The sequence below is a fragment of the Rattus rattus genome, chromosome 3 (genome assembly GCF_011064425.1).
Source record: "Rattus rattus isolate New Zealand chromosome 3, Rrattus_CSIRO_v1, whole genome shotgun sequence".
Taxonomy (NCBI): domain Eukaryota; kingdom Metazoa; phylum Chordata; class Mammalia; order Rodentia; family Muridae; genus Rattus; species Rattus rattus.
The window spans coordinates 157,166,985-157,193,806 of record NC_046156.1 but is presented as its reverse complement, the minus strand read 5'-3'; the positions used below and the strand labels follow the sequence as shown (position 1 = coordinate 157,193,806).

The 26,822-nt window shown below is 38.0% G+C and overlaps 1 long non-coding RNA gene across 1 annotated transcript; it reads left to right on the top strand.

Moving 5' to 3' along the window:
• The first annotated feature begins 39 nt into the window (after nucleotides 1-39).
• Nucleotides 40-26,822, top strand: LOC116897076. Its single transcript, XR_004387394.1, has 3 exons — nucleotides 40-234; nucleotides 24,351-24,453; nucleotides 25,835-26,822. It is a non-coding gene; the product is annotated as an uncharacterized LOC116897076 (long non-coding RNA).

Below are 26,822 nucleotides of genomic sequence, written 5' to 3'. Positions count from 1 at the left end.
TAAACTGTTCTACGGAGGAACACTGATAAGAATTGATTTTACAAACCTAATTTAAAGATCAAACTAGAAGAGTGGTTCTAAGAAAAGAGGAAAAGATCCCTTCCCAAGGCAACTGGAAAGATTCAGCATCTTGAGAGCTCAAGTTGGAAAGAATAGTAGCTATAAGAGTTCAAGCAAAGATTTGAGAAAGTGTGGAAGATTAATCTGGGATAAATGGATCTGACAAATGCATAGGTAAGACTCCGGCTAAAAACAGTGCATAGGCCAAGAGAAATGGAGCATGGAGTTGAAACTGAGCAACAAAAGGAGTAACAGCAAGCCAGAAAACTTCTTGGTTTACAAAGAAAGGGAAGCCAGTTTTCATGATTGGCTGTCATTTAGAATTAGCTAATGTGAATTGGTCAGAAGAACCGAAAAGTGTGAAGGAGGGTATCAAAAATGAAGCTTTAAGATGATTCTGTGGTTTATATACCCAAGGCTGAAAGAAAAAGTTAAAGAAATATAAAGAAAGGGAGGGAGGGAGGGGGTACCTAGACAGAAAGGAGGGAGGGAGACAGAGACAGACAGACAGAAAACACTCAAGACCTCAAGGTGTTCAGAAGTACTTAATCTCAGAAACTCAGAACAGGAAAAGTTTCTAAGACAAAACACATATCTTCTACCTGAGAGTCTTTCATCTGGGTAAAATATTCCAAATGGGTGTTTCTCCTTCCTGCTTCCTGCAAATGGAATGAATGTTCCAGCTATTGTTGTTGCTTATCTACTGTGTGCAAGAGGTACAGAGATTTAAGGGGTGGGGTTTGCTCTCCAGTAGGGATTATCTCCCCTCCTTATTTGTTTTCCCATTGATGCCCTTGTGCAGTTATGATTAGCATTTACTTCAAGCATGAGGATGACCCAGAGGACGACTGAGTGTCGAGATTGCCTCATGGACCCCATGAGGGCAGAGATTTCATTTCTTCTTTGTTTAGGTGGTTTTGAGTTGGAGCCAAAATCATAGTAGTGTATATTGTTATATGTCATGTCTCCCTGCACATACTAAGGCATGCCAGTGAATTACCGATAGACAAGGGAAACTAGAGTAGAAAAAAAGGTTATTTTCATTAAAGAATCTATGACTTTTCTTCCTAAATCCGATGCTATTATTGACAGAATAATTTAAATTTAGAGAAACCAGCATCCCTCAGGCAAACAATGGCAAACCCATAGGAAAGTTTAAGATTTTTTTTAGGAGCAAAAAATGAGGATTTATGTCAGGAATGGTAAGGAGAACACTGGGAATAAGAAAATGTTATAGCCAGAGAGATGGTAGGGAGCTCCCACCTAAGACCTCCTTTAAAGATCCCCCCAAAGGACTTCCTTTGAAACAGACCAAGAAGTGTCTGAGAATGTGAAAGCCCAGGAAAGTATAGAATCAGGTTGGAAATGAAAGGGTACATTTGTGGTCTCAGAACTCAGGGGGCAGAGGTGGAAATGTAGGTGGCTGCAAGTCTGGGTTTTGGGGCCTGCCTACTCTACACAAGGGAGTGCTTGGCCAGTTAAAAGAGGCAGTGCTCAATATTGTGAAAAGTAGCCAAGGGGTGGAGAAACATATGGGCTTTAAACTGCCCATCAGATTCAAGGTCATTAGATTGGTGCTCAGTGTTAACTAGGGCAAGGGCAGTTCACTGTAGATGAAGAAAGCATTAGATGAGAGTAAGGTGAATGGAGGAAATTCAGATTATGAATATTTTCTTAGGAAATGTGGAAGTGAAGGACATGGGAAGGATATGGAAGATTTGTATATTGGGTAGAGGAAGAAGGAACAAAGGTCTCATAGCCTGGCTTTTGCTTCCCAGTTCAAGGATCTCCAAACAGACCTGTTCATTAGGCTCCTATAGCCTTTATTATGGCTAAATATCATGCAGCAGGTGATTAAAAGGGGTCCACCCTATGATTCATATAATGAATAATAGCAATTTAAGAAGTAGGTTAGCATTTCCCAATAAGACAGGGTTGAGGTAGACATGAAAAGATTTTCATTTCTTGTGCAAGAGTATATTTTCAATAGTGTCCTTAGTGGGACTTGCTTGCTTGCTAATTTTGAGTAGATTTATAATGTATCCAGCAAAACATTGCCTGTTTTTACACACACACACACACACACACACACACACACACCGTAGAGACACTAATTTATCTCTGTACTTTTCAGGCTTTGAACCCATAAAAAGTAGCTGTTTTGAGGTTAAGAGACCATCTTGTCAAGCTATCAATATATTAAAAAGATATAGCTCATATAAGACAAGGTGGAAAGATGAGCTAAGATTAAGAGTGCAGGAGGGAAGAATGGTGAGGATGCATGGTAGACTATAGACTCATTCCTGCTTTTTATTTAAAGTAATGTTTTATTCAGCAAGGGTTTTTCATGTGCAAATTTCTGTTGTTGTTACTGGCCAAGATTTTACAATGTAGCCCTGCCTGACTTAAAATTGTATTAGACTAGGCACAACTGGATGTATGACCTCCTCAAGCTATCATTTAGCTTAAATATTCATTTGTGAAGTGTAGATGATCAAATTAGTGAGTGAATACAGATAACATACTTAGGAATGTAGTCAATAAGTTGAATATCATTTTAGGACAAAGCAAGTAACCCATGTATACACTATATAATACTGAATGGTAGACACTGAATACCAACCCGCTATGCTTTTGAACGTAGATGTTTTTATTTTTTTTGATACATTTTATTTATGCCAACGTAAGTCAATTTTGAAGAATACTCATATTAGTTTATATTCTCATTGCAAAAGTAAATTAAGCATAAATTAAATATTTAGAAAGATACAGAAAGACAAGATGCCTATAAAACTAGAAGCTTATACCTAGTATCAAGGCAGTTTGTGCAATATAGATTTTTCTTTTTTTCTTTTCCTTTATTGGATAGTTTTTTTATTTACAGTTCAAATGTTACCTCTTTTCCAGTTTCCCCTCCAGACCTATCCCCCAACCCCCACCCTGCTTCTTAAATTATTTCCTGTCACACTTCTGGTTTGTTCCCAACTTTCCAGAGTCTTTCTAAAGTCCAGGAGCCTGAAAATAGCTTCCCAGATGTGTCTACTGCCCTCCTCTGGGATATTCTTCAGAGACAAGCTTAAAATAGTGCTGGCCTTCTGAGCCTGGGACTTCAGCATTCTCAGGCAATTTTGCGTTTTCAAAATTAAAATAAGAGATTGGATATCTCCACTTACCACATAACATTCAGTTCACCAATTCACTTTGTACAAGGTCATAGGGCATATTTTAAAGCTAGAGGCTATGTTCATAGAGTAGTGACTTGACTCATGACACAGTGAAATATTTTAGGCTTCTTCTGTTCTCCAAACCATGTTAGTGACTAAAAAGCATCTCAGAGCTTCTGGGCTTGATGTACAACAAGATGACACTCAGACCTTAGTATGTTCACATTATAAATATTTAAAAAATCTTCCTGAAACAATTTTTTAAATTATTTTTAAAAGTACAAACAAAATGAAATGAACACAATTTAGTGAAATCTATAAAATAAATATGAAAGAATTAATACAGCAAAACAGAACTTCCATTTCCCCAAATTTAGAGTAGATTTGCTATTAAGTTTGATGAGAGAGAGAGAGAGAGAGAGAGAGAGAGAGAGAGAGAGAGAGAGAGAGAGAAGCCCTGATGCAGGAGTTAGAGCTAGGAGTGTGCTGCCTAGTACTTTGAAACTCAACTCTCCAGAAGTGGTATGCACTGCTTTCTCCTGGTTCATGTCTCCAGCCCCCTCCTGTGTAATTTAGACAGTATGTATATACATATATACTTCAGGACCAATTTAGGTTATGTGTTTCCATTTGCTCTTTCATGGACTGTCTCTGGGTATTCTGGCACTGTCCTAATCATACTGACTTTCAGTACTTTACTCCTTGAACTATAAACCTCATTGTGAGATTAGAAGAAAGGGCATGAATATCCAGGTTACCCAGAGTATAGACTAGAACCCATACTCATCAGGTGAATATGTTTATCCTGTGTGCTTCAGTGTCCCCTTTATAAAAATTATTTTGTATATTCTAAGACTTAGTGTGCCTTTCTGTTAAAACTGAAGGTACTTTTTTTTCTTGTACATTTATTTATTTTTGAGGGGGAAGCAAGCACACATGAAAGAGAGAGAGATGGAGAGAGAGAGAAATTATGAAGTTGGGTGGGTAAGGAGTTGGGAGGAGTTGCAGGAGGGGTAATAATATGATCAAAATATATGGTATGGAATATATTGTTGTATAGGAACATTTTTAATAAAATTTAATTTGGGAAAAATAACTTAGGTGCAAAGCCACTTCTTTTAACCCTAGCCAATTTCTATCTGCTCTTATGTGTCTAGATAGCTAAATGATGATTCTGGTTTCTGTTCAGAAGTCATTTAAGAGTTTTACCATTTGTTCTACCCAGACCCCTAACACACACCTAAGTTGAGAGGACTCTGAAGCCTATAATCTATTTGTTCTACCTGATTAGTCTATTAGTTTTATTATTAATAATTCACTTCATCATTGACGTCAAGACAGGCAAGTAGGTCAAGTGGAGCCATGAAAAAAGAACACGCAATTCAAAGATGCTAAAGAACATTCAATAATTGCCTCCAGTTTTGACTTCATCAATAAGAGAATTGAAAGTACAAAGTCCTAGTTCATGTAATCTCTTCCACCAACATCTTGGTCAGCCAAAGGATTTGACATTAAGTAGACCAGTAAAATCATCTTGGAAAAGAATTTTTCTGGAAAGTGTTTTCAAGATTAAAAAGTACTTCATGGAATTTTTTGGCAATATTTTCATTCAAGCTAATGTTTCAGAGTTAAACTTTTACTGGGCAACATTATAAATAAAGATAATAATAACTGAAGTGCAAAAGACACTTTTAATATTTTATAAATTGACCTAGCAAGTTATAAATGGAACAATAATTTATTTTAAATTTTAGAGAGAAAAATTGTGTTGCTATTGATTATATATTTAAATTCTAAACAGTATTAGTTTGTATACAAATCTTGACGGATATTCTGAAAGAGCAATTTTTTTTAAAAAGCATGTTTTGATAGGTTGTCAAGACATTGGAAATTTATTTTTTTCTTATGTATATGGGTGTTTTGTCTATATGCTTGTCTGTGTACCTACCATGAGCATCCCTAGTGCTTGTGAAAACCAGAGAGAGTGTTGGATCCCTAAAAAGGGAGTTATAAATTATAGTGTTCTGTCATGTGTTTAAGACTGTCTCTCTCCCTTCATCCAACTCTGCCGACACTTAAGGTTGGGTTTGTTAATTGGAACTGACTGGTGGGACTGGGAGTGAGTAAGCTCTTGAGAACATGGTTCCTTCTGTAGTCAGTGTCTACTGACCCTGCTGCTTCCTCCATGAGCCCTGCTGGAGTGACCAAGCTCGAAAGCACATCCATTTGTTCCCTTTGGAGTTGGAACAACTTTTACTTTTATCAGGAAGAGATCTGACTTCAAGGACTGGTTCCTACTACACCCTAGAAATGGTCCAGGAGTGTCTGCTTCAGGAATGCTTTGTGTTTTCTTTTAGCTTTGTAGTTTTAAATCCTTCCTCCCTACCCCCCAACCCCAGAGTGCCTGATTGCTTGCAGAGCAAGTCTGTAGGCTTCCACTAGGAACAAATGCCCCATTTAACAGATGTACTTCCTTGCTGGGATACAGCATGAAGTCATGGAGGTGCTGCTGCTTCCGAAAACAAGTAATAATTTCCTTAGTACTTCCCAGATGGTTGTGGGAATGTTGTATATACTACAGGATTGCATCCACACCCCTGCCTTACAGTATATACATAACATTACCCCAGGATGATAAGTGACACTGACAGAAGAACTTTTAGAAGAAGATCCCCACCCCTTTCCTGTCAAGTACAGTGATACTGTGAAATTTTACAAAAGTGTGGTTGAAGAGTGAAAGACATGAAGATCTAATCAGGATTCTTTAAAAGTGGTAAGTGTCTCTAGTTAGCACCATGAGAGACAGAAGAATGTCACACGTATGAGGAGAGTCATATGCTGCTGCTGGTTTTAGTGTGTGAGAGGGCATGTAACATAGAATGTAGAAACAACAGTTGTCATGACTTACAGTGAGTGACAAAAGTGACCTCAGATGTATAGCAACAACATACAGAATTATGCCAGCACAGTGAGTAGACTTGAAAAGCCAGGCTTCCCCAGAGTCTCCAGATTGGAATCCAGCCTGCCTGAAAGCTAGACCTTGGCTCTAAACCCTGGAGAACAGAATATTTTGGAAATTGGTTACAGAGCGGTACTTCCTGAAATGGCAACCAACAGAACTTCACATTGGCAACCAGGACTGAATTAGAGCCGAGAAAACAAGAAAGTCAGGACTAAAGTCTAAACAATGTAGGCCAATAATTCTTCTAGGACAATAAGCCCCCTTGTCCATTGCTGGGACACTTCCAGGGAATGAATTCCTAAACCACATCTGTGCTATGAAACCACCTACCATGCCCTTTTATTTCCGTATCCATATATACTCAAGTTTAAGACCTTCACTAAGTGTTCATCACACCCTGTGGCTATGAGGCTGGCATTTAAAAAGCAACAGAAAAATTAGCACAAGTTCCCTTCTTCATGATTTTCTGTATAGAGACCTTTAATTCCATGGCTTTAAGTATCATTAGTATTGCCATTCCCCAATGAGGACTTTCTTTGCGATCTCAGGAAGCACTGTATGGCTTCTCTTTGGCAAACCTGAACTCCCTTTGCATCCTGGGGCCAAATAAAACAAGTATCACTTTAACGTAAGTCCTGTGACACAGTGACAATTGGATTGCTCACTTGGACATCTATAAAATGACTGAGAGGCAACGTGTACATGCAGTGTGCATATGCTGGATCATGGGGTGACTATACACACACACACACACACACACACACACAAACACACACACACACACACACACACACACACACACACACACACACACACACGTGTAAGACCAAGGTCATGAGGTGATTTATAGTGTATGTAAGTAGGACTGAGTGGCAACTCATGCTCTTCTGTTTTGTAAAACAGAAAATGTTGAATAAATTTTGTCATATTTAAACTTAAGAATCATTTCCAGAATTTTCTGTTTACTACTTTCGGACCATGGTTGCTAGCTGATAATTGAATACATGGAAGGTAAAATAATGGGGAGGTTATTGTACTCTTAATTTCCATGTCATGGCATCCTAGCCACACTGAATAGCCAACTACGCACTAATTTCTCTGATTTTTTTTATCAATATTTTCTAATTAGACAAAATGCATCAACTCAATTGTCTCCCTTTGAGGAATTTTTCAGAAGGCTACTTTATACCTTAGGTGAAAGGTTTGGTAGGATTCTATCGTGTTTTTTAGAACTGACTCAACTCCAGGTTCTACTAGGAAGGGCGTGTGGAATACTATAGAGGTAAAGGTCTGACTATTTAAGGATGGACTTACTGCCGATGTTAGCTCTATGTTTTAGATTTTTATTTACGTGTGTTTGTGTCCTTGTGAGTGTATATGTATGCTGGTACATGGATTTTTGAGTGTTTGAGTGTACACAGAAACAAGGAAAGGACCTAAGATCTCTCAGACCTGGTGTTTCAGTGTTTTCTGGACATATGACTGGATATGTGGGTGCTGGGATCTGAAATCTTATCAGAAGAATTGAGCAAAATGTTCTTTTTTTTTTCTTTTTTCTTTTTTCTTTTTTTTCCTTCTTTTTTTTGGAGCTGGGGACCGAACCCAGGGCCTTGGGCTTGGTAGGCAAGCGCTCTACCACTGAGCTAAATCCCCAACCCCGCAAAAAGTTCTTTTAATCCTTTAACCATTTAACCATTGAGGCATTCCTTCTGCACTCTTAGCCTTTCTTGTATATTTGGTTGTGAGCCTAGCCTTTAACGGCTGAGCCCACTCTTAGCCTTTCTTATACTTCAGGGTACACACATGACTTAGGATTTACAATTTTTTTTTTCTTTCACAATTGAATAAATATCTTTGATTTACTGGTTAGTACATAATGGTTTTTCTTTTGTGTAACTCTTAAAAAATATTACTTTCCAACTGACAACCATACAACAGCAACAATAGCTATTTTGCAAATAACATTTGATTTAGTCATCTGTATGGTAGTAGTGTTATTTCATGCTATAAGGAAGTCAACTGAGGCACACTTTTCTGAAGGCAGAACCTGCCCAAGTCACACAGCTGATAAAGAGAGGTTAGGACCTAGCTGGTCTTCCTGACTTCTAAGCCTCTGTTTAAAATTGGATCCCAGCAAGCACTACATCCAGTTGTTCCACAAAGTAATAAATGAAGGGATGATATTGTATTCTCCAGTGAAGTTAAGAGTCAGTGGTAGTCCAGGAATGAATCAGAGAAATATTTCCTCTAGTTTCTTCAGGAGATTAATCATTGGAACTAGTGTTACTACAAAATCAAACTTAGGTATAAATTCTCTTAAGACCCAAAGTTCAACTACTTTTTTCTGTTTGTTTGTTTTTTGTTTTTTGTTTTCTCTTATTAAAGAACTGTTGTTTTGCTTTACTTTTATTAAAACCAAAACAGTGCATTCTGGCAATGAGTCATATTTTCTTTAATGGTTCATAAATTAGTCCATAGACAATTTGGGGGAAACCAGCTCTGAAGTGTTGTGAGCCCTGTCAGCATCTGTAAAAGACTCATGTAGGGCTGGATGGGGCTCATGCATGATGGGAAAGTCTCACACAGTAGCCCAGGGAGACTTGTCGTCCTAAAGTCCTAAAGTCCAGGTTCTATCCTTCGTAGAAATACACAGCACTAACTGCATTTTTTCCCCCACTTTACTAAATCTAGAAGAAAAAATAAGAGTTGCGTTCTTCACCTAAAAATCTTCCAGGCCTTCCTTTATTCAAGCAACAAGGCTCAAGGCAGCTTAAACAAGGTGCTGGTAACTAAACAGCTGCCCAGCTTCTCTATGACCTTAATGTAAAAGAGCACGCAACTGAGGCAGAAGTCCTTGGCTGTAAATTCCAGGAAACAGCTGCAGCCCTTTGGCTGATGGTGATTATCTGTTACTAGGCCTAGAAGCAAATGTGAGTTACGTCATTCAAAGACCAGAGCCATTGCATTGGCCAGGTTGAGACACTTCTCCCTTAGGGGTAAACACCATATGCTGCATACTTCCAGAGCACAGGAGACAGTAATCACAACCAGCTGCTCATAGGTTTGGTTTTTGTGCCTATGGCTAAACTATTACCTACTATCAGGGTTCCACCTTCCATAGCTATTGAATAATGAAGCCGTCTACAAACTTCTCAGCATGAAGGAAATAGCTTACAAAAAAAAATTATCAAAAGTAACCTTTACTCTTGGCATGCTAGTGTTCATTTCATCTGTAGATACTGTGTAAAGAAATCTAATAGAACCCACCCTTAATATTGTAATGAGGTTGGAGTCTGGCAAGTACCAGCCTCAGCTTGGAGAGGGGTTCTGAGGAAGGGGTTATCTGGGAGTGGCTAAAACAAACAACTCAAAGAAGCCAAATCATGGGTCTAAGCTGGCCACTTATGCTCTGCTGGAGACAGCTTTCCAGTTTGATTCTCTCTGTTCTGCTTTCTTTCTCTCTGATTTGATTTCTCCTTCTCCATCCCTAGACAGCTCTCTCCCTTTTTTATTCTGCTTGAGACAGTTCTCCAAGTGGTTCTCTCTTGCTATTCTAAAATTTCTCGGGATAGCTCAACTACCACACACCATAAGCCCAGTCATTTATTTTACATATCAATCCAGTCATTTGCTTCAAGTTTCCTATTGGTTTTCCTATGAATCAGTGTCCCCGTGACCCCAGCCCCTTAAGCACACATTTTTAAACATTATAAAGTAATTCAGAGATCTATCTGCCTTTGTAAGCACAGAACATAAACTAGCTGGGTGGGACTCTGTGCTGAAATTACCATTTCTACCTCACCTGGGCCTAACCTTATTCTGTTCTAGGCTGGCCCTGAACTCAGGAATTTATCTGCCTCTGTAAGCATAAACAAAAATACTTCCCTGGGTGGGATCTTACCACTTCCTAAATCTCTCTCTTTCCTTAGTATCTTTCTGACTAGTTGGCTCATAGTGTAGGTGCCGCTGTTCCTTTAGATTCATGAAACCCCTTCAAACAACTCATATTGCATCCTTTTTTTTGCATAGTTGAGAAACTATATATTTTTGAACTCATGTTTTTAGCGTTCTTTTCCACAGCCTTAAGGGCTGTCCTGAAGGTCCCAACATTTGCCATCTTGCTGAGACATTTTGCTGAAGCCACACCTTTGCTTCCCAGACTCTGCTGTCTCTGATTATCATGGCATCATTAACATAAACAGGAAGGACATTCCTTAAAGGAGGAATGTAAAATATTTATTTTATTATACAAACAAGCCTTTGCCAGACCTGTCCCCGGGGACAATCTGTTGCCATCAAGGCCATCCGGGATCTAGCGTTAGATGAGAGACGGTTGAGTCCAGTGAATTACTCTGAAGTGAGAAAGAGATTAACATTTCAAAACACTAAAGCTAACATTGAAAGAAATGAAAACCAAAGTTGGGTAAATATACAGTAGTGGTTATCATCTGGCAAACACAACAGCCAAGCAAATCCGTGAAACGAAGCAGTTATGGGTGTGAGGCTAAAGAAAGATGATCAAAGGTCAGAATGTTCCTAGACTCAGTGGTGTGGAAAGTCCATGTTTGGACCAATTAGCAGCTAGAAATATTGAAGGTTCTAGATTAGCTCCCTGAGAATCAGAAAAGAAAATGTTTCTGAAGGGATTTCCCTCATGTATGGAAATAGAAGATTCTAAAAGCAATTAATTGCTTACTTGTTCTTAGGTCAGTTAGATCAAAAGCAACAAGCCTATAGGTAGGTCCTCACAGAACGGGATATTTACAATTATTTATAGGTTTTCTATTAAATATAAACTTAACACATGCCATGAGATGGCCAGAGAGAAGGCAGAAGATAGTTGCCTTTTGGAAGTGTAGTTGTGGATATAATCTCTGTTTTAAATTTATTTTTATTTTTAAATTATTTTATTGTATGTAGAATCTCTCTCTCTCTCTCTCTCTCTCTCTGTGTGTGTGTGTGTGTGTGTGTGTGTGTGTGTGTGTGTTGTATTCACATGGGAAGGTGCATAAGTACATAGACCAGTGGAATAAACCAGTGTCTTTCTCTATCACTCTGCTTCATTGCCTTGAGACAGGGTTTCTCACTGAACCTGATGCTGATCTTTCTTAAGAGGCTGACTGCCTAGTGATCTTCTAGGACCTACCTTTCTCTGACTCCCAATGGTAGGGGTTCTAAGTACTCTTGGCTATGCCTGTATTTTACATGGATGCTTGTGATTTGAACTTAGGTCTTCATGTTATCACAGCAAATACACTGAGCCATCTCAGTAGCCTTGGCTCACCTTCATTCACCTCTACTCTAGGATCATGTGATTCTCTGACTTCTTAGTTCAGAACCACTCTTAGTGTTTCCCCAACTACACTGTCCACACTCATCATACAAATTACAATGCAAGGCTCGAAGTGAGTCTTAACAACTGGGAGACCCCCCCCCCCCAAGTGAGACAGGAGAATGGAGTTCAATGCAAACCCAAGAGGTTTATTTTTCGAGCATGTTGGGGTTGAACCTTAATCAGCCCCATGACAAGTGACCAGAAAGTGACTCCAAATGACCATAACAAGCAGTTTTTATACTTTTTAGGGGTACAGGTTACATCAGCAAGGTTACAGTTTAAACTTATTGGCATTCAAACTCTATCTGGAACCAGAGGGTCAAGTGACTATCAGTTAGTACACTGTGTGGTTTTTCAAGAGTGTCCTTGCTCCTCTGGAGAACTGTGGGTGGAGAATGGAACTTGCCCTAGCCTTGACTCAGGCAAGAAGCTGATTTGAGGTGGTGGGTATAAGGCCAGTGTTTACCTGGTAATGTTATGTTGAGAAGGAAATATTTTAGAAGTTAAGATCTGATTGAAGGTAGAAAGTCACATGGTAGGATGCTCTCAAGGCTTAGACTTCATCCTTAGTCACTTCCTGTTGTGGTTTGCCCTAAAGTTATCTGTATTTTGATGCTAATTACACTGCCCCAAGGACAGCTGCCTAGTCACGTACTCAGGAATCAGGTGACTTCACCAGAACCTTCTCCCCATTGAATTTGTAAAGTATAGGTGAGGGGCAGGTACAGGATAGAAGGAGGCCTGTCATTGGAGAAGGAAGGATCGTCGGGAGAGAAGTTTGAAGGAAGAGGAGGAGACCAGGGGAGAGAGGAGGAGATAGGGTGGAGGAGAGGGGCTGAGAAGCCGTGGCAGAACAAGATGGAGGGTGATGTTAAGATTCTCTTCTGTGTATTTACAGGTTGTTATTAATGTTCCTAAGGGATGGGTAGTACCAGGCTTTGTATGTTTAAGTGAGCAATTATATCTTATCAATTGGGTCAAAGATTATTGTGTTGTTTGTTCTTTTATGTGAGGGTTTGAGTATAGGAAAGTGTGCGGCTGGGATGTGTTTCCGCCAAGATATCTAGCAGATATCTTGGGGCACCACGGTGCGGGACCTAGCAGGATAAAAGACGATAATACTTTTTTTTATTTTTTATATTTTTACAACAACAACTTCCCTTCTCTGCTTCCTATCTGCCATAGGGTAAGCTATTTCGTCCTACCATACTGTGATAATCAACTTTGCTTTAAGCTCTCCATCAATGAAACCAGTCAAGCATATACCAAACCATTGAAATCATTTGCCAAAATAAATATCTCCTCAGTTAGATTTTGTTGTTATATTTGTCATAGAAAGAATGACAGTTGGTAAAAAAAAAATTATTGAAAATACTAAATAGAATGCTATAGAATTATAAAAAATTAAATAATCATACTTGAACAAAAAAGATATCGTTTAATTATCTATTCATTGTATTTTTCCTAATAGAGTGGAATATCCATGAGCCTTGACCTTAGAAACCATTGCTTTCCTATATTTCCTAAGTAGGAAAAAATAAACACTGTAGCTGGCCCAGGACTAAAAGTTGTTCCTAGGATTTGTGACTATATATTCAAAGTAAGAAAAACCTTGGGCAAACTGGCAGAGCACATTGGCTTTGCAGTTTTTAAGACATGTTCTCATGCACCTAGAAAGTAACTGATGGGATGGAGAAGCCCTTCCCTCTCCCTACAGTGTGTTGCCGATGTTGAGAGGAAACTAGTGAGTTGCTGCTTGCACGCTTGTGCTACAGGATCATCCTCTCTGTAACTTTCCCCTGAATTCCTTTAGCACTAGCAAAACAACAACAGTGTCATTCAAATTGTCACAGCATTTCTGAACTCTGCAGGAAGTCTTGAGAGGGATACAGAAATTTCATCTTGACTCTTGAAAATAATACAGGAAGAGCAGCATGAAGGGTCTTAGACCCTGCAATTTCAGCCATCAGCCAGTCTTTGGATTAGCCTCCAAGCTTCCTAAGACCCCCATGTGCTATTTGAAAAATCTCAATTTTCTTTTATTTCTATCTAGCTATGAAATTCACATTTTAGCAGGTCTTGAAATTCCTTGGTGTCTTCTACAGCCACACCCAATGAGTGGGAGAGTCATAAATCATGTCACTGGACAGCCAATGTAGGGATAAATTTCTGAATTAGGACCTTAAACACAGTAACATAGAAAAGCAGAGTCACATTAGAAACTGGGTTAATTGCTGGCCTTTCTATGATTGCTTCCACTGTCTCTTAAATCCACAAACTGTTACAGACCAGTGTGGTCCTGTCCTTTCTAGTGTACTAAAGTCACAGGGTTAAAGAATATCCACTGCTTTCTCACTTTTTAGCCAGTCTGTGTTTTAATTTTCTCTACCATATCAATCAGCATCATTTCTATCAAGACTTTGTGTATACATCAGTGATTCTAAACTTGTGCTCCCCCCCTCCACTTTGGGAGCCACATATCAGATACCCTATGTATCAGATATTTACATTATTGTTCATAATAGTAGCAAAATTACATTTATGAAATTGATTTGAAATAATGTTATGGTTGGAGTCACCATAACATGAGAACCTATTAAAGGGTTGCAGCATCTTGATTATTTAGTCTTTATGACTGAGAGTTAACATATATCCCTTACAATGTTAAGCTATCCACGAAATGAAAAACCAAAAAGAAGCGACTACATTCCAAAAGTCAGTATTCACAGACACTAAAATTTGAATTTCAGAAAACTTCTATGATTTTTATATTCAGGTAAAACATAAAGACTGCAGTTAGGTTGGAGATTGTAAAAGAGCATGGGTTTTCCCAATGTCTAGAGTTTGTTTTATGGATTAGAAGGGTAAGAGTTTTCTCAGTTAGATTGCCTAGAACTGAAATGCATATATTGCCTTTAATTATAACCGAATGGCCTTGGTTTTGTTTGTAACCTTGTATACTCTCAGTACTAAACAGTTTCTGTGAAATATGAGTTAATTAGTACCTACATTATACTGTTATGTTGAGACTCAGACATTGTAAGGCCTCTGAATTACTTACCTTTCTTGTTCTGATAAAACACCTGATAGAGGCGTCTTGAGGGTGGAAAAGATTATTTTGGTTCATAAGACTAGAAGGATTTCAGTTTTTCATGGTAGGAAAATGTGATGTACTGAAACTGTTCTGACCCTGGAGGCAGAGCATGTTACAGAGCTCCTCATGTGTCCAATGGACCAGAAAACATACAGCAGTCCAGAAATAAGGTTGCATAGTAACACTCAAAAATCTATCCCTGGGGGGCTGGAGAGATGGCTCAGTGGTTAAGAGCACTGACTGCTCTTCCAGAGATCCTGAGTTCAATTCCCAGCAACCACAGGGTGGCTCACAACCATCTATAATCAGGTCTGGTGCCCTCTTCTGGCCTGCATGTGCATTACATGCAGGCAGAAAGCTGTATGATGTATACATAATAAATAAATAAATATTTTTTTTTTGGTTCTTTTTTTTTTTTGAGCTGGGGACCGAACCCAGGGCCTTGCGCTTCCTAGGTAAGCACTCTACCACTGAGCTAAATCCCCAGCCCCTAAATAAATAAATATTAAAAAAAAAAAAGTCTATCCCTGGTGTTCCAGACCAAGCAACAAAGTACAACTGAAGATTCCACAGCATGCTAAAACACTGCCACTATTTTGGGGACAGGTGTTCAAACACATGATCTTGTGTGGAGACATCTAAGATTCAAGCTATACCAGCCTGAAAGGAAAATATAACACTCTTTACAGTGTGCTGAAACTTATGATTCTGATAATTATCTTCATATGACTCTTATGTCCAACAATGCCCACACTCTATTATCCAGATGATGAATTTTTAAACTCCTTGGCAGAGATGTAAAGCCTTTTCCTCAAATCTCTTCCTCTACCATTTCCTTCCCATCTGTGATCATATGCCCTGAATAACTCTGATTATCTGGGTACTATATTGTTTTCTTGTATACTTGAGACTCTCTGGTCTCCACTCTATTTCTCATGGAAGCCCATTTCTTTTTACACTGAAGTCCATCTTCTTCAGTGTTCACATCTCCCTCCTTGAGTGTCCTATTCACTGTATGCTCAACTTTGTCTTCATAGCTCTCACACTGAAATCAGAAAAGACATGGCTATCTAACAACCTATTGGACTCTAAGCTCTTTGCAGGTAAACACAAGCCAGCGTTTTAAGTCATTTTGTTTAAAGTATTTATTACATTGCCTAGCATGTGGCAGCACACAGTAGATGCAAGGCTAAGAAAGAAGGGGAGAAAAAAAAAACTTAGAAAAGAGAGGGAAAGAAAAGAAGACTGCTACAGTATTGACATTAGATATGGTATATGAAGCCAGAGGAGACTGCAGACGCTCATGGGAGTTCTGCAAAAAGTGGAGAAAAATGCATAGGTAAACATGGAAAATAATTTGCAAAATTAGCTTTCCCAATTCTATTCAAATGCAGACAACTAGACATGTAGAAACAGTGTTCATATTCAACTTGTTTAAACTTAGCAATTTGATGAAATGGGCTTGAGAATGAGCATCGCTAAAATGCTGTGTCAAAACATGTGGTTCTAAAGCAGCAGGTCAATCATCCCTCCTGTCACCAATGCCCTCTGGAAAGGAAAATATTCTCAAATACAACATCCATTTGTCTTTTTATGAGCTATGTACACCAAGTCTGACAAATTTCAGGGGCAAAATCAATCTCTTTTTATGGAATTAAGAAGATTATGTGCACATGTCTGACTCAAGTGCTAAGAACTTGAGGATCTACTTTAACTTGGTCAGGCACCCATCTGTGGAGGTGTTTCATTAAGAATAATTTGAGATGAGTTTCTTGGGCTAACGAGAGAAAGGGATGAAAACAAAGATGGGCTTCTGGACAAGTTTAGGAGAGTTAAGTGTCTAAACAAGGACAACTAATTGATGTGTGTGTGTGTGTGTGTGTGTGTGTGTGTGTGTGTGTATACGTGTGTGTGTAGCATTGAATCCAGGGATTCATATACACTAAACAAGAACTATATATCTGACCTATATCTTTAAACTTCATACTCTTAAATATTGCTGTTTTGACTAAGAATCACACAAATTATCCAGCCAAAAAGATTGAGGAAAAAGGAGCAGAAAGAACAGGCTTGATTATATCGTCGCTTGTTAGAACAAAGGTGTAAAATGCATTAGTCAGTTTTGCTACCTGATGACTATGCTATTAATTAGACTCTTTAACATCTTTGGACTAAATATAAAGTACAGAGACTTTGAAAATAGTGTTGAAGAAAGTTAGGAGAAGAATAAACATACAATAAACAATTTAAGCGAATATTCAACATATATAGAAAGACTTTTAAGTGAATGTCCAATTCATCTTCCATTATAACCTAAAGAATGCATAAATAGCAGTTTTTAAATTTTGGAATCATAGAGTCAGGCACAGATAATTGTACCTGCAATCATGGTATTTAGGAGTCTGTTGATATGAATTCAAGTTGATATTTGATACATAGAGAGCCTTTGACTCCACATTTCTATCCCCCCCACAGACCATACGAGTTATAGCTGCTATTTGAAATTGATGCTGAAGATGAAGCCATAGTTCAACAATTCTTTTACTCATGAGTGACAGAAGTGAGGAATTGTATAAACGCTGTAGCACACACACCGAGACCCATGCACATGGACACAGACACACATACAAATTACACCCTAAAAATTAAGCAAATGTGTTCTGTATCTTTTTTCCAACTATTCACTTTTATTCTCCACATTAAATCTCTTAACATTTTATCAATATTGCCAACTCTCTACCTTTATATCACCTAAATAAAGCCTTTGAAAAGAGAAAAACACAAATTCAGTTCTAAATTAATACTTACCTACATATTCTCGAGTGAAAAATTGTTTATTGAAATGAGTGTAACTAATGAAATGATTAGAAAACCTACAGGTGTGTGCACAGGATGCTATCTGTGGAGATCTTTGTCCAGGTCAGGGGCATTCAAGGAAGGGGCCCAAGCAGGGAGGGGGAAGTGTAAACTGCAGCTGTTGCTTCAAGAGGGAGGGCTCAGCTAGAAGAGGAGGTGCAGGGGGAGCTTCCTGCAGCTAAAGCTTTTGGGAGAGCTTTCTCTTCCCAGGAAGTGTTACAGCTCTTATACAACAGATGCTCTCAGGCGATGGATTAATTCTCACACATCTTTATTCCTTCTGGATAGGATATTTTATACAGTTTTGGGGTGGGTGGGATGCCTCATCTGAATATGGGACTTGGGGACTGATGGTCATGATCTCCTCACTGGGGGCAAGGGTGGGGGTCTGTCATTCCCAGACAGGGGCCTGGTTGGGAGCAGGTGAAGCTCCTAGGGCTTCCAACCCAGCTCAACCTTACCAGATTTCCTGGCAAGGTCCTCTGCTCCACAAAAATGTAGTTATTTGTCACAAAAAAGCATTCTAAACCTGACATTTTCCCTTTTGTATTTCCCATGGTATTTGATGGGACAGGAAGGAAACAGTATGTGCTTATTATATTTGCTACTGGAGCTCCAGTAGCAGCTTGGCCCAATGAGCTTTATCATTCACTGCTTAAACAAGTATCCATGGTGACAACTATAAGTGGGTTTGGAAAGGGTTCTAAAACACAAGTAAAGATATTCTGTGGCTTCAGCCACAGAAAGGTTGACCAGCGGTCAGAGAGAGAATGACAGGAGCTACAGGAAGTCAGTTAGGAGGCAGTGACACAACTTCAGGAATGAAGGGGAAATAGAAGGGAGAGCATGGCTGTACAGCACACCGAATGGTCAGGTCTTCGGCTTGGGCCAGGTTGGGTGATGTGGTAATTTTTTTTTTTTTTTGGTTCTTTTTTTTCGGAGCTGGGGACCGAACCCAGGGCCTTGCGCTTCCTAGGCAAGCGCTCTACCACTGAGCTAAATCCCCAACCCCTGTGGTAATTTTTTAATCTGCTCTAAACTCCCTGCTGGCTGCTGTCCCTGTGCTTCTCACTACCGAGCCAATCTGTGGTTACAGGAGTGTTCTGGATTCATGAATGAAAGATACACACACACACAGCCTTCTATTATAGTGTGCCTTGAACAGTGCAATGGCTGGGCACTTCCAAACTTCCCCGCAGCTAACAGTTGGATGTAAAGACTAAGGAGAGGAAGGTATCTAGGGAAGAGCCCAGACTTCCAGGTTAGGAAGCTGTAGGGGTAATGAGGACATTCCTGAGATGGCTTGTAAAAAAGTTCAATTTTTAATGTGCTACTTGAGGAACTCAGTAGAATGGGTATTCCAGATGCAATGGGATTTAAGATGCTATGTTTTAGAACAGCAATCATAGCTAAAGATGGATATTTCAATAGTACCTGTGGGTCAGTGGCTGTGCTCTAGATATTAAGAAGTTCAAGTATTAATCATGTGGTAGTAGCATACCCTATTTTTTTCACTCAGGTGAGATTTCATCAAGCAGCTTTGCTGTACAGCTCAGGGTGCTCTGCCTCAGTGTGTTGCTACTGCATTCACAAAGACAGTTTGTGCTTAAGTAGCATTTATGATTTATTATTTTGTTGTTTGTTTTATTTGTTTATTTTATTGCTGGGAACTAAACTAAACTTGTCCTTGCTAAGCCAACACTTTCCCACCAACCTTAAAATCCTAATCCCTTAATCTATATCTATATGTATGTTCTTTATTTTTATACATTTATAAATTCATTTGATCAATAGAAAAAATGTGATTTGTCTATAGAGACCTATGAATAATGACTATAACTAATGGCATTTAACTAAGAAAAAGATTTGAAATCTCTATTTTCGGCCTATTATTCGTACATGATCATAGGAAAATCCCTTTCTGTCTATAATTTTCTACCTCTGCAATGATAAAATTATAAAATGGTATCTCCTCCAGTTGTGTTGCTTTGTACTGACTGTAACGTTAGTAGGGAAATGTCTCTTTGTCTGGAAATTTCATCCGGTACTGTATTACCCTTTAAAGACCCAATGTGGGAAACCCTTCCTTGTTCAGCAAAATATAATGCAGTAAATGAAGATTTCTTCTCTCTACATAATAATTTATTTTCATGGAGAGACTGTAATTATTATGTTGGTTCTAAAATTGAGGCTAGATGATCTGTGGCTAAATAATGATCTAGGATAGCATGCTCATTTCATGTGAGTGGAGCGTGCAGAGAAAGGAAGTACAGTGAAAGAACTCCAACACGCTGGAGAGAAGACATCCACACTCCAGGCAGCTTGCTCAGACGCTACACAGCTCATCCAGATTCAATTCAGAAGATTTATTCAGTTGACGTTTTACTTAGAAAAAAGTTATTTTAGTGAGGTTTTAAAGTCAGAATACTTGCCAGAGTTGTTACTTAAATATCTTTCTTTAATGTTTTGCTTCTTTGCACTAAAAATAGACCTGATAAAATCATTGTAAATTATTCATTTCTACAGAGATATTAAATGTTCAAGGGCTGCTGAGTAATCTGGTTTCTGAATTTTTAAAAAATATTTTTTAAAAAATAACCCTGCAGTTATGGTGTGTGCCTGATCTAAAAATTATGGAGCTTGGTTTTTTTCCCAGAAGACATTGTCCCATCAGGTGAATGGCTTCGTTTCCACATATGTTCAGTACTTCTGAGAAACTATAAACAAGTCTGGTGATATTGATGTCAGTGGTTATTTCCAGTACTCATAAACAAAAAAATAAACAAGCAAACAAACACAGAAACCCCTCTTGAAATTTAAAGGAATTTGTTTAACTTAAGGTAAAATGTAAGTAAAATCTTCTCTGAGGTTTAACTGTATTTCACCTACTTTCCACAATGACTGTGTCACCCTAGGAGCTAAAACCACTCCTCGTACATTTAGTTTTAATTAATGTCATCAAATGCTCACCTACTTCTTTTTTTTTTTTTTTTTTTTTTTCTCGGAGCTGGGGACCGAACCCAGGGCCTTGCGCTTCCTAGGCAAGCGCTCTACCACTGAGCTAAATCCCCAACCCCTCACCTACTTCTTAATATAGAAAAAAACCTCAAGTAACAAACTAGGAGATAGCAATACAAACGTTGTTCTGTGTCCATCGTGTTTGATGGAAAATGAACTGTAAAAAGGTGAGGACTGTTTTTTAACTGCAGGACTTTTCAGAGTCCTTATGAGTTAACACTCATTTTAAGTCTCCAATGAGTTTTTAGATATAAGTTTGGTGTGAGCATTTCTTTCACCAGACTATCTCAGGTGAATACCAAACCAGAGAACAGAGAAAAGGGAGGAAAGCAACTCTCCACCTTCTGAAATCTAGTCTAGAGAGAGATTGGAAGAGATTATCCATTAGAACAAAACAGCATTATCTAAATTATTATAATCACTTTAGCAAGATAATTTCCCAAGGCACAGACCTTTAAAAATATTGTATGTGCTTTTTGGTTCTGTACTAAAGAACCTTCTTATTTTATCTCTTGTTTTTTCATTTGTTTGTTTGTGTTCTGCATTCTAGAATGACTGCAAAGTTGCTACACAATCAAAGATGACCTTGAACTTCTGATCCTTCTGCTTTTATCTCCTAATTAACAGGGTTACAGGAGTGCTTATACACATGAAACATATGTAGTATTGGTGATCAAACCCAGGACTTCATGTATGCTAGGAAAATCTGCCAACTGAACTACTTCTCCACTCTCTAAAGTAGAGCCGTGTTCCTTAAGATAACATTTTCTAAATTCTTGCTTAAAAGAAAATTTTCTAAATTCCCAGTCCCAAGAAATGTGCTTTACCTTTTTGCAGCTTTGTTTCTGCCTTCCAGAAACAGTGAATCAAATTTTTCCTCAAACATCTGCTGGTAAACTAGTTTGAGGCAATTTTGTGACTTGATTCTTACTGACTTCGAGCAAGAATTTATATCATTTGTTTTGAGTATAACTTCATTCCTGACTGCTGTATTTTTCTTAGATTCTTTGATTTCCTCAACCAAAATATAAAAGTAGTTCTTCTGTTCTAATGCCATCCTCTTGGAAGTTGTTTTATAATGCTTCTGAGTGTTCAGTGGTCGACAAAAATCAGGGGAAAAAAAAGGGAGTAAATAGAAGGGGATAAAAGGGAAGAAAACAACTCCCCTCTTGTGTATACCTGAGTCCTGCCTACTCCTTATTCTGGGCTGAAAAGTTTTTTTGTCAAGTAGTTTTGAAGACACTTTCCAGAAAATTGAATGTTTCCCATGAGCATCAAGTGTCTTAAAGAGGGGTGAAAAGCGAAACTCCCACGCTAAGCTTGTGAAGAGAGAAAAGACATTTGTCAGTACAGAAGAATGAAGAAGAATAATTCATAACAAGTCAGTTGAGAAACACAGAGATTGGGGCTTAGGCCAGAGATGGCTGAATCATGAAATAAAACAATTTGACACAGAAAAGCTGAGAGGACAGAGCTGGCCTTTTGGATCCATGTCATCAAATCTGGAAACCAAGAACAAAGGAGCTAGGGTGTACTACAGAACATGGGTGGCATTTTGTGAGAACTACTCCTTGTTCATATATTACTTGAACACACTCATGTACACTGTGTACACCTTATTGTTCATTATTCATAGGTCACACCCCAGCATCATATCTAGCTTCTCCTCAGGAATATGCAAATGGAATATTACTCCTCTCAATACCAATGAGCCTGGATCTCATCAGTCTTTGTTTTTCTGCTGGACTGAGTTAGAGACATGCAGACTTTGGTAAATTTTTATTCTAGGTAAATATTATCAAACACATAGGAGACTAAAAGGCTTTGGTGGGCAGCTATCAATCTCAATGTGAAAAGAGATTCGAGGAAAGTGACTTTAGAGTTATTCAGTTCAAGAAGAACTATGGTTCATAAAAGTCTAAATAAATAGTGAAAAAAGCAACATACATACAACAGCACTCCCCCAAAAGACATAGATATGAATCCAGAATAGTGTAAGAATCAAATTACCCAAGGAAGTCCATGAGGTTCATCTTAATAGGGTACTACCAATCTTCTCCCATCTCACTGTAATAGTGATCACTTTCCCTTTTAAATGGATTCTAGGAGATTCTGTTAACAGCTTTAGGGAAAGGGCCCTCACCTTTTCCTCTTTATCTCTTCTTATATCTTATTCTTTGGGACTTACCCTAATGCCTGTAAAAATGTTGAAAGTGAGACAGCCTTTTCTTGGCTTACATGGTACAGAACATAGGGTTGAGTCTCATTTGAAAACGATCCTATTTTTTGTTACCCCATGTAGTCACTGGGTATGTAACTTAATCTCTCTATGCCTGCACATGTAAAACAAGAATAATGATGTGTCTACATCTAAAAGGATACGTTACATTAAGAAGACTATATGTGTAAAGTTCTTAGAAATCTGCAGGCACATGAAATAGTACATGTCATATTAGCTACTGATATGATTATTTCTACCAGTAAAATGTTGTAAATACTCCTGAAGTCCTAGAGCTAAAGAAAATGGTTGATTTCTTTCTGTTCTTCGTACCCTAGCACAGTACCTGACACAAAGTAGATGCTAAAAAGTGTTTTATGTGAGAATGACAGCAATCATGGATGAACAATTCAATGCAAGTCATGGCTTGTTTTCCTATTGATCATTCAATTTGTATAGCTGGCCACAGTAAAACATATTTGAGGACTGACAGTAAAATACATCAGTAAAGTAGGAGAGTCACATTTTGAGACAGGCAAATCTAACTTTACACCAAAATGCTCATGGTTCCTAAAATGTTCTGTCTCATGTGCTTGAAGCCATAATTGAAACCAGAATGTATTTATTTACTCTAACAGAACAAGGAAGAGAGTTTACACTACTTACTCACCACACCAAACTGAACCTGTTTAGCTCTCTTCAATTCTTGCTATATTAATATTATTACTATTAAAATAGATATCTTATTAAAATTATATTATTAAAAATAGTTATCTTGCTATATTAATATTTATGATAATGTAAATATAAGAAATGAACTTTAATATTTAAGTATTATTTTATTAATTTAGTTAATTAATATTGATTATTAAATGGTAACTAGGAAGAACATGTTTTAAATGTACTATATTCCAAAATCTTTTGGGAAGCAGATGATACTTTTGACACATAATCAAATAAAATCTTTCTTTTTGCTTTGAACTGAATGATCTGATTGGAGAGTTATGAGGCAGAATGAATGGAAGAATTTTAAGCTGTAAATATCCCTATCTGTCCTCATGACAGCACAGACAATGACAGTCATCTGTGCTGTAAGCTTTCTTCCCATCAAAATGAAAAAAACTTCAGTATTCTGTTGGAGTTCTGTTCCTGTCTCATGGGTGAACTTTTGTCCTCTCTGGCCTTTGTTTGGTTTGTACACAGGCAGCTTAGAGCTTTTGTAACCAGATATGGAAAGTCTAGTGACTAAGATTAACAATAGTGCAAAGACCAGAGTCCAGCAACACCAAGAGAACAAAAGACAAGAAATCCTTTGTGTTTCTATTTAGAGACACAATAAAAAAATTGTAACCTGTTAACAATCTAATCTTTCCTAACCTTGGGTTTTAAAGTCACACAAAACCCCAAAACTGTAGATCATTGGCTTGGTTTACCTTCTGCCAGGCTTGGGAATGTTTTAAGTTTGGAACAGAGCCTGTGTTGACGACATAGCACAGGCTAACATGACTGACTCTAGCTGGTCATCTCTGGTCTATGAGCCCTGTAAATTCTTTTGCTCTGTTCCATCTACTTCTTAAGCTCTCAGTGGTAGTGAGTGCTCATTTCAAAGGGGATCTCATTCTTTGGGTTCTATTTTGATTAAGGAAATAAGAAACAGATGTTTTATGTGCCCACCGACTGACCTTAGGATGCATTCGGGAGTCTGGAAAGATTTGCTGAAAATAACAGTTCCAAACTTCTCCATTGGTGAGTAGACGCTGACTTCATAGAAATTTAGAAATGACTCCTTGAATTTTTTCTGCCTTCCTGGGGTCATCAGCCAAAGGCTTCTCCCACTGCTCTTTCAGTTCATTCCTTGTTTTCCATTATCTACTTTTTGCTCAAAAGTTTCACAACTGCTACTAGGATGTTCATAGTCTTTCCATAAGGTATCATTAACAACATCCAAGTGCACTTGTTTTGTGGCTTTGCATGACACAGGAATTGGTATTAAATTCTTCCTCTTTAAAAGGGGTTAACTTTAGAACCATCTCTAGGATATGATGTCCAGATTACAAAACAGGGCGCAGTCCTTATAATAGTTTTAAGTTGGGTCTTTAGAAAGGTCAGTAACCACAGAAATGCACTATTTCTGACACAAGTAGCTTACCTGCTTGATGTCACAAAAAGAATGCAAGGCTTACACTCCCTCCTTTCTATATCCCCACAAAAGAGAGTGATCTCTCTCTCTCTCTCTCTCTCTCTCTCTCTCTCTCTCTCTTTCTTTCTCTTTCTTTCCTTCTTCCTTTCTTTCTTTTTTTCCTTTTTAGCTGCTGCTGCTGCTGCTGCTGCTGCTGACACAAAACAGGATCTATTCCCCACCCCCATCCCTAACGAAAGTTGAATCATGCCAGAGTAGTGCAAAATCACAAGAGAAGCACATGACCCAGTAATTGGGTGGTGAAGAAGCTTTTGAGTAATGACTTCTGGTCATTTGAAAACTGTAATTACTGTGTTTAAATGTCCACAGTATAATTACCAAGAGACCCTTTTCAGAAAAGAATGTTTGTCTTAAAAACTTCTTTTTATAATAGTATTTCTATTCAAGCACATAATTTCAATAAAATATTTAAAGGCTTTATGTCTGAATTCAGACTTGAAATTTAGTATTTTCAAATTTAAGAGAACAGGTAAAAGAATCAGTATGAACTGTAGTTGGGGCGTAGCTAAACTTCCTAGTGCTAAAATCTCTTTGAACAAAACATAGAATCAACACTTCAATTCTCAGATTACATAATAGTTTATTTATTTCATATAAGTGTCTTGATCACTCTGAAATCTATTTTTAAAATCAAATTAGCTCAATCTGTGCTTCTAATTTGGAACCTAGATTAGAATTTTTTGGGATATATTATGTGACCTTATTTATCCTGTTTCTCAAATTAAACATGTAGGTGAGACTAATTATAACAAGCATTTATGGATTTCTATTTCTAAGCAAAACTGAATCCATGGGATCATCTTTCTAGGGGATATGCCAGATTTTTACCAAACTGATGAATTTTGCCCTCCTGTGTCTCAGGGTGAACACATACCTCTTCCTGAGTACCATATGGTGTTATATTTGTCAAACATCTCATATTCCCAGGTGTTGCCGGTCTTTCACTGCCCAAAACACTGAGTGTAATTAGAACAAGTGGACCAGGAGCTATTGTTCTTTCACAGAAGAGGAAGGTTGTGCCACCTTTGAACATCATTATGTCATCTGCAAGACAAGAACTTTTTACTGAGTTCACCCAAGACAATAGATCCAGAAGAATGGTTGATTTGTTTTGTTAAAATATATGATCCTCACAGGTATAGCTACTAAGGAAAGGAAGATGAATGGAACAGAAATGAGATAAGAAGAACTTTACCACTGAGCCAGGCCAAGTAGTGTGACTAGAAAACTGTGAAGTTCAACACTGCCAAGAACTCCCTTTGTCCCCATGGGAATTTCCTGTGCAACTGGGCCATTCAGCTTTCACTTCCTGAATGACACAAACTTGGATTGCATAACTCTGTTCATTGAGTGTACATTAAATGCACACACTAGTCCAATGCTGCATATAAAGGTTCTGATCATTTCAAACCTGGGAAGTTTTCTTAAGGAATAAACAGAACCTTTTTGAAGAACGCTTTTAACTATAATTAATCTCTTTTGTTAGTTGTTAGTTGTAAGAATGTGACTTGAGGAAAATGATTATAGGGGCTGATGGTTTTCTTTCTAGGATTAGAGTCATTAGGGGTTGCCTTCATAAGTTAGCTATATTATTGATATATTAATAATACAGCTTCCAATTAATTAATTTCTACTCCATGATTCTACTTAACATGCCATTTCTTAATGCCCTACCTTTTGTTTCAAGTTCATAGAAAGAAAATGTAGACGGGGTGATTACTCGGGGGCTGAAAGAAGATAGGATGGGAAGTTGAGTTATGCAGAATAAAGGTTGGGGTTTCTAGAGATCTATATATACAACTGTGTTATCAGAAAACCTATGTTTAATACTTGGAAGGCAAAGTTATTGTTAAGTAGCTTTTGTGATACTAAAATGTGCCAATAAAATCATTTTCATTGATGGGTTAATATTCAA